The sequence below is a fragment of the Grammomys surdaster genome, unplaced genomic scaffold (genome assembly GCF_004785775.1).
Source record: "Grammomys surdaster isolate TR1022 unplaced genomic scaffold, NIH_TR_1.0 367, whole genome shotgun sequence".
In the NCBI taxonomy this organism is placed as follows: domain Eukaryota; kingdom Metazoa; phylum Chordata; class Mammalia; order Rodentia; family Muridae; genus Grammomys; species Grammomys surdaster.
Window position 1 is genome coordinate 6,393,544 of NW_021604786.1, and position 13,916 is coordinate 6,407,459.

The window sequence follows — 13,916 nt, forward strand, 5'->3', positions numbered from 1 at the left end:
AGGAGGAGGAGGAGGAGGAGGAGGAGGAGGAGGAGGAGGAATCCGTGTCAGAGCCCGGGCTGCAGCAGAGTCCTGCTCAGGGGTCCCGAGGTGACCCGAGAAGGAGCCTGCTCTAGAAAGGTCGGCCAAACGCTGACCAGGGAGGGCCCTGTGTGGGAAGAAATGTTTGCGACGGAGAAGGCGCAGGTGCCAGTCCCCTTTGTTCGGGTCATCTCATCTGTTCATTGATTGGGATACAAATGAGAGCTGCGGATGGGACGACGTGGGGGGAAAAGTTGAGTTGTGTTGTTTAATCTGCCAAGGTATTCGGATACAAGTTAAACCGGTTCTCTTGCCATCTTTCACCTTTCCCTGTGCGCTCTAAAGCGAAGCCACCAAATAAAGGGCAGTAAATTAGGTAGAGCCTGGGGACGGGGATTCATTATTCATGTAGCAGTAATGTCATCTGAGTACCTTAATGAAATGTTTATATGAGGTTAACAGGCCTCGTTGATTAGCTTATAATTTGAAGGGAGAAAATGACATTACTTGGGCATTATTAGTATTATTATTATTTCACTACGGAGAAGTAGCTAAATTTTCTAACTTGGTTTTATTTCATTTGGAAGTGAACTAGGTAACCTAATTTGCAATGCATTCAAAATTTGTCCTTTCATAAAATGTCCTTTAAAGCCTCCAAACTTCTTGTGTTCATCTTAAAACCACAAATAAATAAAGTTATACCATGGGTGCCTTCAAATTATGTTTAGCCTTTTCCAGGGCAATCTTCGGGTTTCCACACAATCCAGGCATACTTTCGTAGCCTACCAGAAGTCCCTCAACTATTTTTCCCTAGCCCCTCAAATTAAATGCCCCATTAAAAAGCTGGTTTTGCCTTTTGATCTCTTTGACCATTTGCAAGGATGGGAAATTATGGGACAGCTTGAGTGAGTTTGCATTCATCGAGTAAGATTTTTATTTTTATGTTGGAAGGGAATATGTTTCTAGTGCTACCTCCAATACAAAGGTCAGTACCACGTCAGAGATCTTAATGGAACAGCCATTTCACATCCACAGATATCTACTGTACAGGTTAAAATGTCAGTCTTATGAGAGTAATACCTAGTGTAATACCTGGTGTTAGACAAGGAAGAAATTATCTGTGGTTGAAGAGTCATCAAAGAAAGCAAAAGAGATTACATTCAAAATAGACCTTGAAGAATGAACCCAATCTAGACAGCCAAAGAGGAAGAAGGAAAAGATTTCCGATAGGTGGACTAGTGTAAACCAGTGCCTGGGTAGATTACAGAGAGAAGAACAAGAAGAGCAGGAAGAGAAAGAGAGGCCATTGTTTTATGAAGACTTTGTAATCCCAGCGACACCACTGTGAGTCCAGTACTGAAGGAAGGGCGCACTCCTGCTGGCTCAGCCTGTGGAATTTAAGGTCTGGGGTGAAGGGGAAGCATAGGCATGTGGTTTATTTTAAAAGGACCATTAAAACATGTATGAATCAGGAGTCAAGAACTGTATTTCATGAGCTTTGGGTCCAGCACACTTGTCAGGGAACGTCCGTGTGTTTCCGTCTGCCTTTGAGTTGTCTCTAAACATGAAAGCTGTCCTAATAGCTACACAGACCTAGGCACATGCTCCATACCGTGAAATAGAGTTTATTTATGGATATCCTTCCTAATCCTACTGAAACACCCAGCTGGTCTTAAACAAGATCAGACAGTTATCTCAGTGTGAGCCTTTAGAGGTACCCTAAGGGACAAGGGACCCTATGTGTGCCTGAACTCCCAAAATAAAGGAACAATTCTTTGCAGACCTTGATATATCTCTGAGGACGAGAGTGATGGCTTTAAACTCAGCATTAGATGTCACTTAATAGCTATGTAGCCCCTCTGAATATACCAAGCACACCTGAGCTTAAGTTGCCCTTTTTTTTTTAATTCATTGTTTTGGGGTGATCTTGGGGATATGTGTCAGAGGACAATCTGTAGGAGTCAGTTCGTTCCTTCCACCATGTAAGTCCCAAAAATTGGTTGAACATAGGAACTTAGGCCGGGCAAGCAAGCAAAGTCACCTCATCTTAAATTGATGGTCACAAAATCAACTTACTTAAAATGTCACATGAGCAGTTTTTTATGGATTCTGTGTGTGTGTGTGTGTGTGTGTGTGTGTGTGTGTGTGTGTGACTGCACCTGGGTGTGCCTGAGTATGTGTATCACACTTCTGCAAAAACCCTAAGAGGTCAGAATGTAATGTCAGATCCCGTGAAACAGGAGGTACAAGCAGTTATGAGCTGCCATTTGAATGCTGGAACCAAAACCTGGGTCCTCTGCAGAAGTAAGTGCCCTTAACCACTGAGCCAGCTCCCCAGGGTGAGCAGCTTTTAAGGAATGGTAACGTGAACATAATACTAAATTCATATACACTGCCTGTACCTCACATTCTGAAAGCATGACTCACAAATTGAGGGAATCTCCTCCCCCCTTTCCCTAACTTTTCTTATCGTCTGTGTTACAGCATTGCATACAAATCAAAACTTAAACCAGGCTGTCTGATTTCAAATAGCAATTCTATCACTGACAGTGACTGGCCCCGTATATAATGTCTGCATGCAGCATCTATGGGTAGTAATTATTCATAGGTGCCAGTAGCTGGTTTCAGAACGAGGGAACACGTATCCCAAATACTTACATATTAAATTTTAGACCATCTTATGTTTCTTTACTCCCCCTCTGAGCCTGTGTTTAGATAACAAAGTTATACATACCAAAGTTTGATACTATCACACTTTATAAGGAATTCTTGTAATGCAGGTACAATTCTGCAGTGGGCATCTGTGGTGCTTTGAATATGCTTGACCCAGGGAGAAGCACTATTAGGAGGAGTGGACTTGTTGGAGTGGGTGTGGCCTTGTTGGAGGAAGTGTGTCACTGTGGGTGCGGGTTTTGAGACCCTCCTAGTTGTGTGGTAGTCGTTCTTCTAGCATCCTTCAGATGGAGATGTAGAACTCTCAGCTCCTCCTGCGCCGTGCCTGCCTGGATGCTGCCATGCATCCAGCCTTCATGATAATAGATTAAAACTCTGACCTAGAGAATCTATTTGTGGTATTTTTGCTGAAAAATGTGGCTGCTTTTTGCCTTTGTCTGAAGAGTCTGCCTGAGACTAAGTCTAAGGTAAAGAGAATCAGAGTGCCAGGCAGTGGTGGCACATGCCTTTAATCCCAGCACTTGGAAGACAGAGGCAGGCGGATTTCTGAGTTCAAGGCCAGCCTGGTCTACAGAGTGAGTATCAGGACAGCCAGGAGTACACAGAGAAACCCTGTCAGAGAGAGAGAGAGAGAGAGAGAGAGAGAGAGAGAGAGAGAGAGAGAAAGGGAGAGAGAGAGGAAAATATGAATCAGAGTAATTGCATTGACAAAGGAAATCTCAGAAAAGCCCACCCCACAGTCACATACTTCCTCCAACGAGGCCACACCTCCTAAAAACTGTGACTTCCTGGGTCAAGCGTGTTCAAACCACCACAGTATCCTTCATATGCCTTGAGGATTTCCTTAGGATAAGAACACGAGGAGTATTTCTGAATGAAACTTTATGTTTTCATGATCATTGGCTTAAACCTTAAAATTGTGTACCAAAAAGTTATTCGTGTCTTCTGTTACATCAGCAAAGCACAAGAACTTTATCAAGATACAGCTTAGCAGCCTGATGGTCATGGCATATGCCTTTAATCCCAGCACTCAGGAAGTAGAAGTCTCCTTGTGAGTTCAAAGTTAGCCTGGTCTACAAAGTGAGTTCCAGGACACCCAGGGCTATACAGAGAAACCCTGTCTTGAAAAACAAAAATAAACAGATTAATTAAATAGGCATCCTGGTGTTTTGTTTCCTAATATGTATGATAAGTTTTTTTTCTTTTGTATTTCATATCTTATTATCAAGGTTGAATAATTGCCCTAATATTTACTTATTAATTATCTTATCATTTAAACAGCCTGTATGTGCTTTGATCACTTCTGTGTATTTCTTGTTTGTCTTCTCTGAGCCCCTTACTAGATATGGAAACTCGGACTATTTAATATTGGATAGAAATGTGTATTAATCTGATTTGAAGTCTCTCATGGATGTCGATTTTTGTTGTATGGTTCATAGTTCTAGTGGTGCGTGTGGTGGATAGATATGTGTGCACCTATGTGAGCAGGTCCGTGTGCTTGCGGATCGAGAGGTCAACGTCATGTGTCTTCCATGTCACTTTCCATGTCATTCGAGACCTGGGATTTCTCTGAACCTGGAACTCATCAGCAGACTAGGCTGGTTGGCCAGCAAACCTCTGGGATCCATGCTCCTGTCTCTCCTCCCAAGCACTAGAGCGACAGGGGCATCTACCAGGCCCAGGTTTCTTACAGGACTGCTGGGGATCTGAACTCAGGTCCTCAGGCTTGCATAGCAAGCACTTCACCCACTGAGCCGTCTCTCCCCAACCCTTTAATAACATTTCCACTTGTTTTCCTTTGTTCTTGGTGATGTGGGTATTACTACAGATCAAACTTAGGACCTAGTACACACTAGTCAAGTGTTCTAGCACTGAACTGCATCCCCAGTTCTTAAACACATTGACTGACTTACTTTCTTTCTTTCTTCCTTTCTTTCTTTCTTTCTTTCTTTCTTTCTTTCTTTCTTTCTTTCTTTCTTTCTCTTTTTCTTTCTGTTTTAACTTTTTATAAATCCAGGTGTTTGGTAACTACTCTCTTCTCACACACAATTGAATTAGGGAGAGTTCTCTATTTCCTTCATGCATAACTAACACATTTTCCCTTTTGTTTTGCCATAATTCTATCATCTGGCAGTAGTAGCAAAAACTTCCCCCTGCTTTCTTCAACTGTTTGTTCTAGTTTCATTTCTATGGCTGTGACAAGCACCCCAAGGAAAAGCAACCGAGGAAAGGGAGAGTGTATTTTGACTCACGATTCTAGGTGACAGTCCATTATTGCACAGAAGTTAAAGCTTCACATCCACATTTGGTGTGTGTGTGTGGGGGGTGATCGTTCTTTGCTTTCCTCTAGCTTGCTCCTCTCTTATAAGGTTGGGGACCTAGGGAATGGTGCCACCCACAATGGACTGGGTCTCCTTACATCAGGTAACAGTAATGATTATTGACCCCACAGACTATAGGCCAACCTAACATATTTAACATATCTTTGAAGACTAAAACTATGCTCTGGCAATGTCCTCTCTTTCCAGCATGTTCTTTTTTACCCATCTGCCAGGTGCTCCTTGTGAGCACACCTATGTGTTGTTATTTCTCAAGCCTTTAAAAACACTCTTTAATCTTGGTATATGTTTCCCTCAACTCTTCAGCTACCCTCCCTCTCTTTCACTTAAGAATACCTCCGAGGAGGGGATGGAGAGACGCCTCAGAGGTTAGGAGCACTTGTTGCTGTTACTGATGACCCGGGTACAATTACCCACAGGTCTGTAACTCGAGTCTCAGGGGATCTGACATCTCTTATGACCTCAGGTACCAAGCGTGCACTTGGTATACACACATGCATAAAGTCAAAGCATACACATAAAGTAATAAGACAGTTTTTTTAAATAAATTTTTTAAAAGAATACCACAAGAGACTAAATAAGCTGTGTGCACTGCATCTACTCTGGCTCCTGTGGGATGCTCCCAAAGTCCTTCACTTAGGCTTTCCTTCCCCTCCCAGTGACACTGCGATTTCCCTCCAGTGGTGATGTACTTTTGCTGGTGGCTTGGTCTTCTTCTCCTATATCAGCAGCCCTGGCTACAGCTGTTCACCATCTCCTCAGACGTATTCCAACAACTTTGCTTTAATAATAATTTATATGGGGGCTGGAGAGATGACTCAGTGGTTACGAGCACTGGCTGTGCTTCCAGAGGTCCTGAGTTCAATTCCCAGCAACCACAGGGTGGCTCACAGCCATCTGTAATGGGATCTGATGCCCACTTCTGGTGTATGTGAAGAGAGAGCACTTATAAACATAAATAAATCTTTGAATGGTAATAATTTATATATATTTAGTAATTCAGATACTTTAAAATGAACATAAGCACATGAAGAAAGGTTACTGCCGATCCCCTCTGGATAACAAGCCTTTTTTTTTTTTTTTTTGGATCCTAGACTACACATTTGTACTAGACACTCTTCCATATATTTTTTTTTCCATGGTAAATGATCAAAATTGTTCGACAAAGCCATTATAAAAATTCTCTTTTTCACTATATTAACTGGCTGTGAAGTTCTTTGCCTACTTATCTATAATTAGTGAAGAATATTTAATACTCACGTGTGCTATATTATATTTGCACAGACCACCATGACTGAAAGTCGAGGAAGACAGCATGGTCACCCAGGTCCCACAAACAGGGAAAATGTGGCAGTTGGGATGGCATTGTTGGTTAGCGATCAAGATAACTAAGGAATAGATCACAAAGTGTCACTCTTTTACGTGGCCATCCGACTATGTACCCCAACATTCACAGCAATCCTCCTGCCTCAGCCTCCTGAAATGAGATCATAAGAATGAGCTACCACACCTGGCTTGAAGTTTAAAAGTTCCTTTTAATATGTTACATTTTCTTAGACTTTAATTGTGTGTGTGTGTGTGTGTGTGTGTGTGTGTGTGTGTACCTGTGTATATGTTTGTGTGCTGTGTGAGTGCCTAGCACCCACAGAGGCCAGAAGTTGTGCGGTGTGAATGCTAGAATTAGATTAAGTCCTTCCTTGTTAGGAGGGCGCTGTGCATTGTGGGATATTTAGCAGATCTCTCGGTCTCGGCTCACTAGAACCAGTGTCATCATACCCCGTTTCCCTGGTTCTAAGAGCCCCAGACATCTCTAGATGCTGCCATGTGTGTGCCACCTCATATGCAGAATAGCTGCTGCCTGAGAGCCCCAAGCTCCATGCAAAGGGAGGGAAGGAACAAACGTGGAAGCTCTGATGGCCAATGAGGTCACATGTGGGTACTCGGATGTGAGTTAAGTAAGTAAATTTCAAACTCGAATTACTCAGTCTCGATAGCCACATTGCAAGAACTCGGTGGTCACCTTGGTGGGCAGTACAAAAACAGAACTTTGCCAGGTGGTGTTGACACGCACATTCAATCCCAGCACTCAGGAGGTAGAGGCAGGTGGATGGATCTCTATGAGCTTGGTCTATAGAGTAAGTTCAAAGACAGCTAGGGCTATACAGAGAGACCCTGCCTCAGAAACAAACAAACAAACAAAATCACAAGAAAAAGAACATTCCCTTGTTACAGAAAGTCCTATAGAAATAATCTAGCAAATATAGTCACCTGCCTAGCACATTGGTCTAAAACTGGCTGGCTTGTTTTCTCTTTGCTGTTCCATGCGCCCTTATGGGAGACATTGGAGTTCCTGTATTGACATTAGGAAATTCCCTAGGATAGAATTTTCCTCTGAATGCTCTGAGGAAAACACGATCACTAACCAAGCTATCTTTTTTTTTTTCCTTTGTGCCTTATAGAGACATTTTCAAGAGTAATAAAACTATTGAATTATTTAAGAAATTGTCCCACTGTATTCCCAATATTGCACCATATTTTCTGAGTTTCTATGTGACACAGCAGAGCTTTGAAGTTCTGTGAGGTTGGAGGGCAGCTTGGAGGCAGGGGTTTCTGCTCTGTGTTTTGTATGTTGTTTGGCTTTGGGGAATATTTAAGACAGGGTCTTAGCTGAGCAGTGGTGGAGCACACCTTTGATCCCAGCACTTGGGAGGCAGAGGCAGGCGAATTTCTGAGTTTGAGGCCAGCCTGGTCTACAGAGTGAGTTCCAGGACAGCCAGGGCTACACAAAGAAACACTGTCTTGAAACAACAACAAAAAAGACAGGGTCTTCCTCTTTGGCACAGTCTGGTCTTGAACTCAAAATTTTTGTGCCTCAGCCTCTTGAACACTGGGATTATTATAGTTTTCAGCCACCAGAACTGGAAATAGTCACATTCCTGACAGGTCAGGCTCTGGTTCCAATCACCAGCACCATACAGACAAAAAGATATTAGGATTGGGTACTAGTTACTTTCCAGTCGCTGTGATAAGATGCTCTGACCAAGGCAGTTTATAAAGGAGAGTATTTAATCAGGTTTATGGTTCCAGAGGCTTAGAGTCCATGATGACTGAGCAAAGACACAGCGGCAGGAGTAGCTGAGAGCTCCCATCTCTAACCTTAAGCCGGAGGCAGAGAGTGCACAGGGCACGACAGGCGGCCTGTAAGGCACCCAAGACACAGCTCCTCCAACAAGGCAACACCTCCTAGTCCTTTCCAAACAGTTCCACCAACTAGGTGGCAAGTGTTCAAGCTCATGGGCCTACGCAGACCCACTCTGATTCAGACGAACGTGGATTAGAAATATGAAGCCAGAGGTTACCATTATGTCACCAGCGTCACAGTTACGAGTGTCAGCAGCATGACAAAGACGGAACTAGCAAGAAGATCATAAATGAAAGTCATAGAGAAGATGTTGACATAGGTTTCTCCTGGCCAGGATGTTGTGTCACAAAGTGTTCAGATGTCCTCATGCAAAATGGGCATTGCTGTTTTCAAGGAACGACATGCCAGTCTTAGGAAGTAATTATTTGCACGCATAGGTAAAATCAGTCATCCTGCCGTGGACAGCGTCACGAACCTCTTATCATGTCACATTTCTGGGAAGTATGGTCTGCTGGCACTGATAGATCAGAAAACTACAAACTAGGTCACTTTAGAAGTCTGAGATCAAGGTAACAACAAGTCACGTTGGGAGGACTGGGCGGGAATCTTTGTGGGGCCTCTCTGCTTTCTGGTGGTTTGCTAGCCACCTTTAGTGCTCTATTCTGACCCTTCCCTTCATCTTCACATAGATGGGCAATGGCTGCTGGATTACAGCCTGCCCTGTTGACTTCCTTTTAACTTGATTACCCCTGTAAATACCCTGTCTCCAAATATGGTCACCTTCTAAAGTAGTGCTTCGGTCTGCAGCATGGCAAACAGTACACAACAACCTTCAGGCTTGCAGAGGGATGCAGACAGAGGCACAAAAACAATCTTAGGGACGGGATGAAAGGGGAAGTGAACAAAATAGCTGTCTTGATATCATTCTGTGGGAGGACGGGTATGTGGTTCTGCCTAACAGCTCACCACTGGGGTGTGTTAACTTCACTCTGGCTGACATGCAGAACACTAGACTGCATTTACCCTAAGCCGCCATGAGGTGCTGAGCTTGCAGGAAGCGCCATCTCGGACGCGCTACTTGGGGTGGGAGAATGCAGCTTGGGATGGGGATGTCAGTCCAGATGAGAAACAAGTCAGAGTCTGAGGTTCCCAAGCTCCGGGGCATCCAGTCTCCACTGGAATCTGCAGGGAGTCAGAACTTAAGTGGCCTGCAGTGAGACCAGGACCCAGGGTCTCCAGCTTAGCTCAGGGGGTGGATGTCCAGGAGCTCAGGGGGACCCTCAGTGGGAGACATAAGCGGCGTGTCTGTAGGACGAAGGCTTCCTCCGCAGCTCCCACAACAGTTCTTGGTGAGAGGGGCAGTCCTTTCTTGTCCATACTATTTGTTGATTGTTCATCGTGGAAAATGAATGCATACAACTTCCTCAGGGTGGACCAGAGATTAAATACAAGAAGGATAAATACCGTTTTCAGAAAGGATAGTCCGGGAAGGCAAGTTTATTGGCTAAACCCTCAGGGACCATCTGGATACCTCATTAACATGGAGAACTCTGTGTTCTGTGCTGCGGGACCATTGATCACTTTCTTATGTGTGGAGTTGTGGTCACATGTTCCAGGCCAGGCATCTCTGGTCGAGAGTAGGGATACTCCTACAGTCCTCAGGTGGGTGCCAGGGTTTCTGAACCCGTTCTACCTTACCAAGTTTCCTGGTAGGGTCCACTGCCCCACAGGGGTATTGAATTTCTACTCTGAATCGCAAAGCTAGACCTGACCATACGTAGGGGGAAGCCGTAGAGGACCAAGTGTATGTATTCTCACCTTTCACCTTGTTGACAAGGGGTCTCAGTTGTTGGTGCTCTGCACCCTGTACTGCAGGCTAGCTGCTCTGAGAACTTCCAGGCAATCCTGCTTCCATCCTCCATCTTGATGTAGAATGCTAAAATTTCTGATACCCACCACATCCAGTTTGCTCACTCTTGTTTTTTTTAATGTATACGGGTGCCTTGCTTTCATGTATGTCTGTTTACCATGTGCATGCCTAGAGCCCACTCAGACCAAAAGACGGTATGAGATTCCCCTGGAACTGGAGTAACACCTAACCATGAGCCACCGTGACACATGGAGCTTTTTATGTGGGCACCAGGGATCAAATGCAGGTCATCAAGCTTGCTTGCTTGCACAGGTAGACACTTTTACCCACTGAGTCAACTTGACAGCCCATAAAGGACAATTTTATAACCTCTCAAATTGTTCAGCATTAACTGCCAGCCTTGTGAACACAGAGTGCGGTCCTCCGTGTGACCAGGAGGCAAGGTAGAACCCCAGTGAAGCTCTTGACTGTAGTCTTTGTGTGGTTCTTATGGAGAATCATAGGTGAATTGCTAGGGGAAGGACTGTGTGTGTGTGTGTGTGTGTGTGTGTGTGTGTGTAGTATTGGTATGTACACCATGGTTGAGCTGACTGTAAATCCGAATATAATCCTTAGCGTGACTGTGTGTTTTGGGTGGGATATTCCGAGAACTGCATTGCTGTGCATGGAGCAAGCCAGATATGACTGTGTATCACACGACAACATCTTTAAACGCCTCCACATAGTTAAACTGCACGTATGTGGCCAGTCAGTTTTTGAGAAAATTGAGCGAATGTCCGACACAGTGTAGGATAAGCGTCAGCTTCGAAGCTGGTAAGAGGTATAGCGGTTGGTGCTATGGCGTCCTGCTCCTAAGTTTGAGGGATCCGTGGAATTTGGTCTATCATCTATATGACGTGAAAGTGTGTGTCCTGTATCCTTTCCTCTGTGTCAGCCCTTACAGTGGAGATGTGTTTAACACATGGGGTGGGTTAGGCGCTGCTACCTGCAGTAACTAAAGGGGCAAGCTAAGACAAGCAGGAGGCAGATACCACGGGAAGGAGAGGCTGGTCCTGTCCCAGCCCATATGTTCTTGCTGGTATAGGGGCCGATTCTATTGCTACGCCAGGCCACAGATGGAGACAGGGAAGGGGCCGCACCTGTCATGGCGAGTCGAGTCTTGGAACAGAAGGCCAGAACCTTTGAGAAAATGCCAGGCAGGCTGTCTTTTGTCCTTTTTCTCAAAGCTGATGTAAGTCCAGTGAAGAAAGTCCAACTTCAGATTTATCCAAAGGATTTTTTTGAGGTTCTAGAAGCGGACGCTGAGCTAGCTAGTTAAATGTTCTTTTTCTTATTTCTAGTCATTGTCAGATGAGAGTTGTTTTCTTTTTTTCTTTTTCTTTCTTTTTAACCTTTTTAAATATTGGGGAGGAGGCATGTGCATGTCACAACATTGGTGTGAAGGGTAGAGGACATCCGTGGATTTTGGTTCTTGCTGTTCTCTGGATGCACCAGCCTAACAGATCTCGGGGCTTGTTGTGTTTCAGTATCTGCCTCCCTTCTCCATGTACCTGTGTTGGGATTACAGGCCTGGGCTACTGCACCCCACTTTTATCTGATCTCTGGGGATCCACTCTGAACTCTTCAATGTTGCTTTCTTAGCTATCTCTCTGATATATTACATATACTATAAAAGGCAACTCTGTATTTAAAACTGTGTGAATCAATGTGGCCAACCCTAAGAGATGAAGCAGCAACTGAAATGCATATTAATGTTCTTCATTCAGTGGCTGTGCCTTGTGTTGTATTGCTATTGCTTGTCTGTTTGGGTGGTTGACTAGTCCAAAGCCTTACATTGCTTGAGACGATCCAGTGCTTCCATAAAAGTGATTTAGCTGGAGTTAGAGCTATGCCTCAATGTTAGGAGTTCTTCTCTTGCATGCATGAAGTCCTGGGTTCAGTCCCCATCTCTGCAGACTAAGGAAGAGTCAAGGGGAGGAGAGAGGAGGAGGGAAGGAAGGAGCTCACATTGCACATCTGCTTTAGAGCAATTCCCCAGGGCTAGAAGTGGAAGCATAAACAGCAGCGGGCTCTGGATGGCTCTGAACTATCAGGGGAAGAGAGCCTCTGAAACTGAGAGGATCCCTGATGTGTGGTATTCCTCAGCCACCCTGAGCTTCCTTTGGTTTGTTCAAAGAAAGGAAACGTGATATGGAGAGGTGTGTACTGTCCCCAGGGTCACTGCTGTAGGAGCGATCTGTCTAGGACATCTGTCACTCTCCCCGTGGCCAGGAGTTACTTGGCTTGTTAGCCTAGTCACTGGCTCTTATTCATTCTCTCTGCTGTGCTCACTTGGTCACTAAATGACACGTCCACCAAGCTGCCAGAGGATCCAGAACCGGATATGAGACATCAGCTTGTAAATTTGCAGCTCTTTGTGTAAAGATTTGTAAATTTAGGACACCGGATTTGAATTTTGAAAGTCACCTCTACACGCCCTTCCCCAGGCCCACCCTACCCCCACCCCAGTAAGGCTGCAGTCACTCCGAAGTAAAAACACATTGCAAATGGAGCTTTTTCAGCTTGGAGAGTATTACCTCCATATGGGCTGTGGATGACCTAGATTCCCTCTAAAACTGATCGGATTCCTGTTTTTGCTATAGTTTTTTCAGTCTTTACGTTTTGCTCACATTTTAATCCAGGGAACCAAGCCTAAAACTTTATAGTAAAGAGACAAGATTTTCCAACCTTGAACTGGGACCTGGCCACACCTCTGGGCACTCCTGACACTTTACAGTTGGAAGCAAGGAGAATCAGGGGTTTCAGGCCTCCCTGAACTGCATGAGTCCCTGCCTCAGAAGATTGCCTAGCCTTGTTCACTATCTAAAAACCGAATCTTGTAAGATGAGATGGTTTAAAATTAGAGATTGAGGCCAGAAAAGCAGTTCTAACATTACTCAATTTGAAAAATACCATTGGTAGAATGGTGGCTTTGACGTCTTAAAACATCTTTAAGTTATTTTCAGTGTTGTAGAGTTCCTAAAGGAGAGCATCCAATTTTGATTTCGTTGTTGTTGTTTCTGTTGTTTGCTCTTGAGACAAGATCTCTCTGTGTCTCAAAATCTGTAATCTTGGCTGTCTCGGAATTTTTTATGTTGATCAGACTAGCCTCAGACTCCCAGAGATCTGCCTGCCTCTGTCTCTCCCTCTCTGCCTCTGCTTCCTAGTGCTGGCAGAATCCACTTTCATGTGGATGCTGAATCCCTCATTACCATCACAGACACTTTGCTCCGGACACTGAGTGTCTGCCTCATTAAAATAGAACTGGGTGGGACACATGCACCTCTGGAGGCTGAGGTCAGCATCTCACTTGAGCCCTTGAGTTCCAAACCAGCCTGGGCAACCTAATGAGACCCTTTCACAAAGAAGGGGGCATATCTTTGGAGCTCAGTACTATAGCTTATCGGAAGCTTGTTTTTTGTTTTTTTGTTTTTGTTTTTGTTTTTTTAAAGTGTTTTCCAAGACTTCATTCCCAAAGAGTCTGATTGAGAGGATCTAGGATGGCCTGGGTGTTCCTATTTCCAAAGTCTCCTGGGTGCATGGAACATGCAGTCACACTTTTAAAATCTTATGCTGTCAGTGGTTAACAGCACCTACTGATCTTCCAAAGGTCCTGAGTTCAATTCCCAGGGCACTACCAAACCCTTAATGCTGGATTGTGCCAAAAGCTGCTGTGGGATTGAGCTGCCCAAGATCACCATTTTAGAACACGGAAGTTAAAAAGAAAAAAGGTAGAGTGGTGTTAATTTGGTTATTTAGTGATATTAAAACATGTCATTGGAACCCTTTAAAAAGACCTCTGAACCTTACCAAGAAGCAGTCAGAGGTCTGT

At 44.4% G+C, this 13,916-nt stretch overlaps 1 protein-coding gene across 1 annotated transcript in view; it reads left to right on the plus strand.

Annotated features, from left to right (window-relative positions):
* Positions 1–13,916, plus strand: part of Reep3 (receptor accessory protein 3) — an 82,704-nt gene that overhangs the window by 697 nt on the left and 68,091 nt on the right. The window lies entirely within an intron of this gene.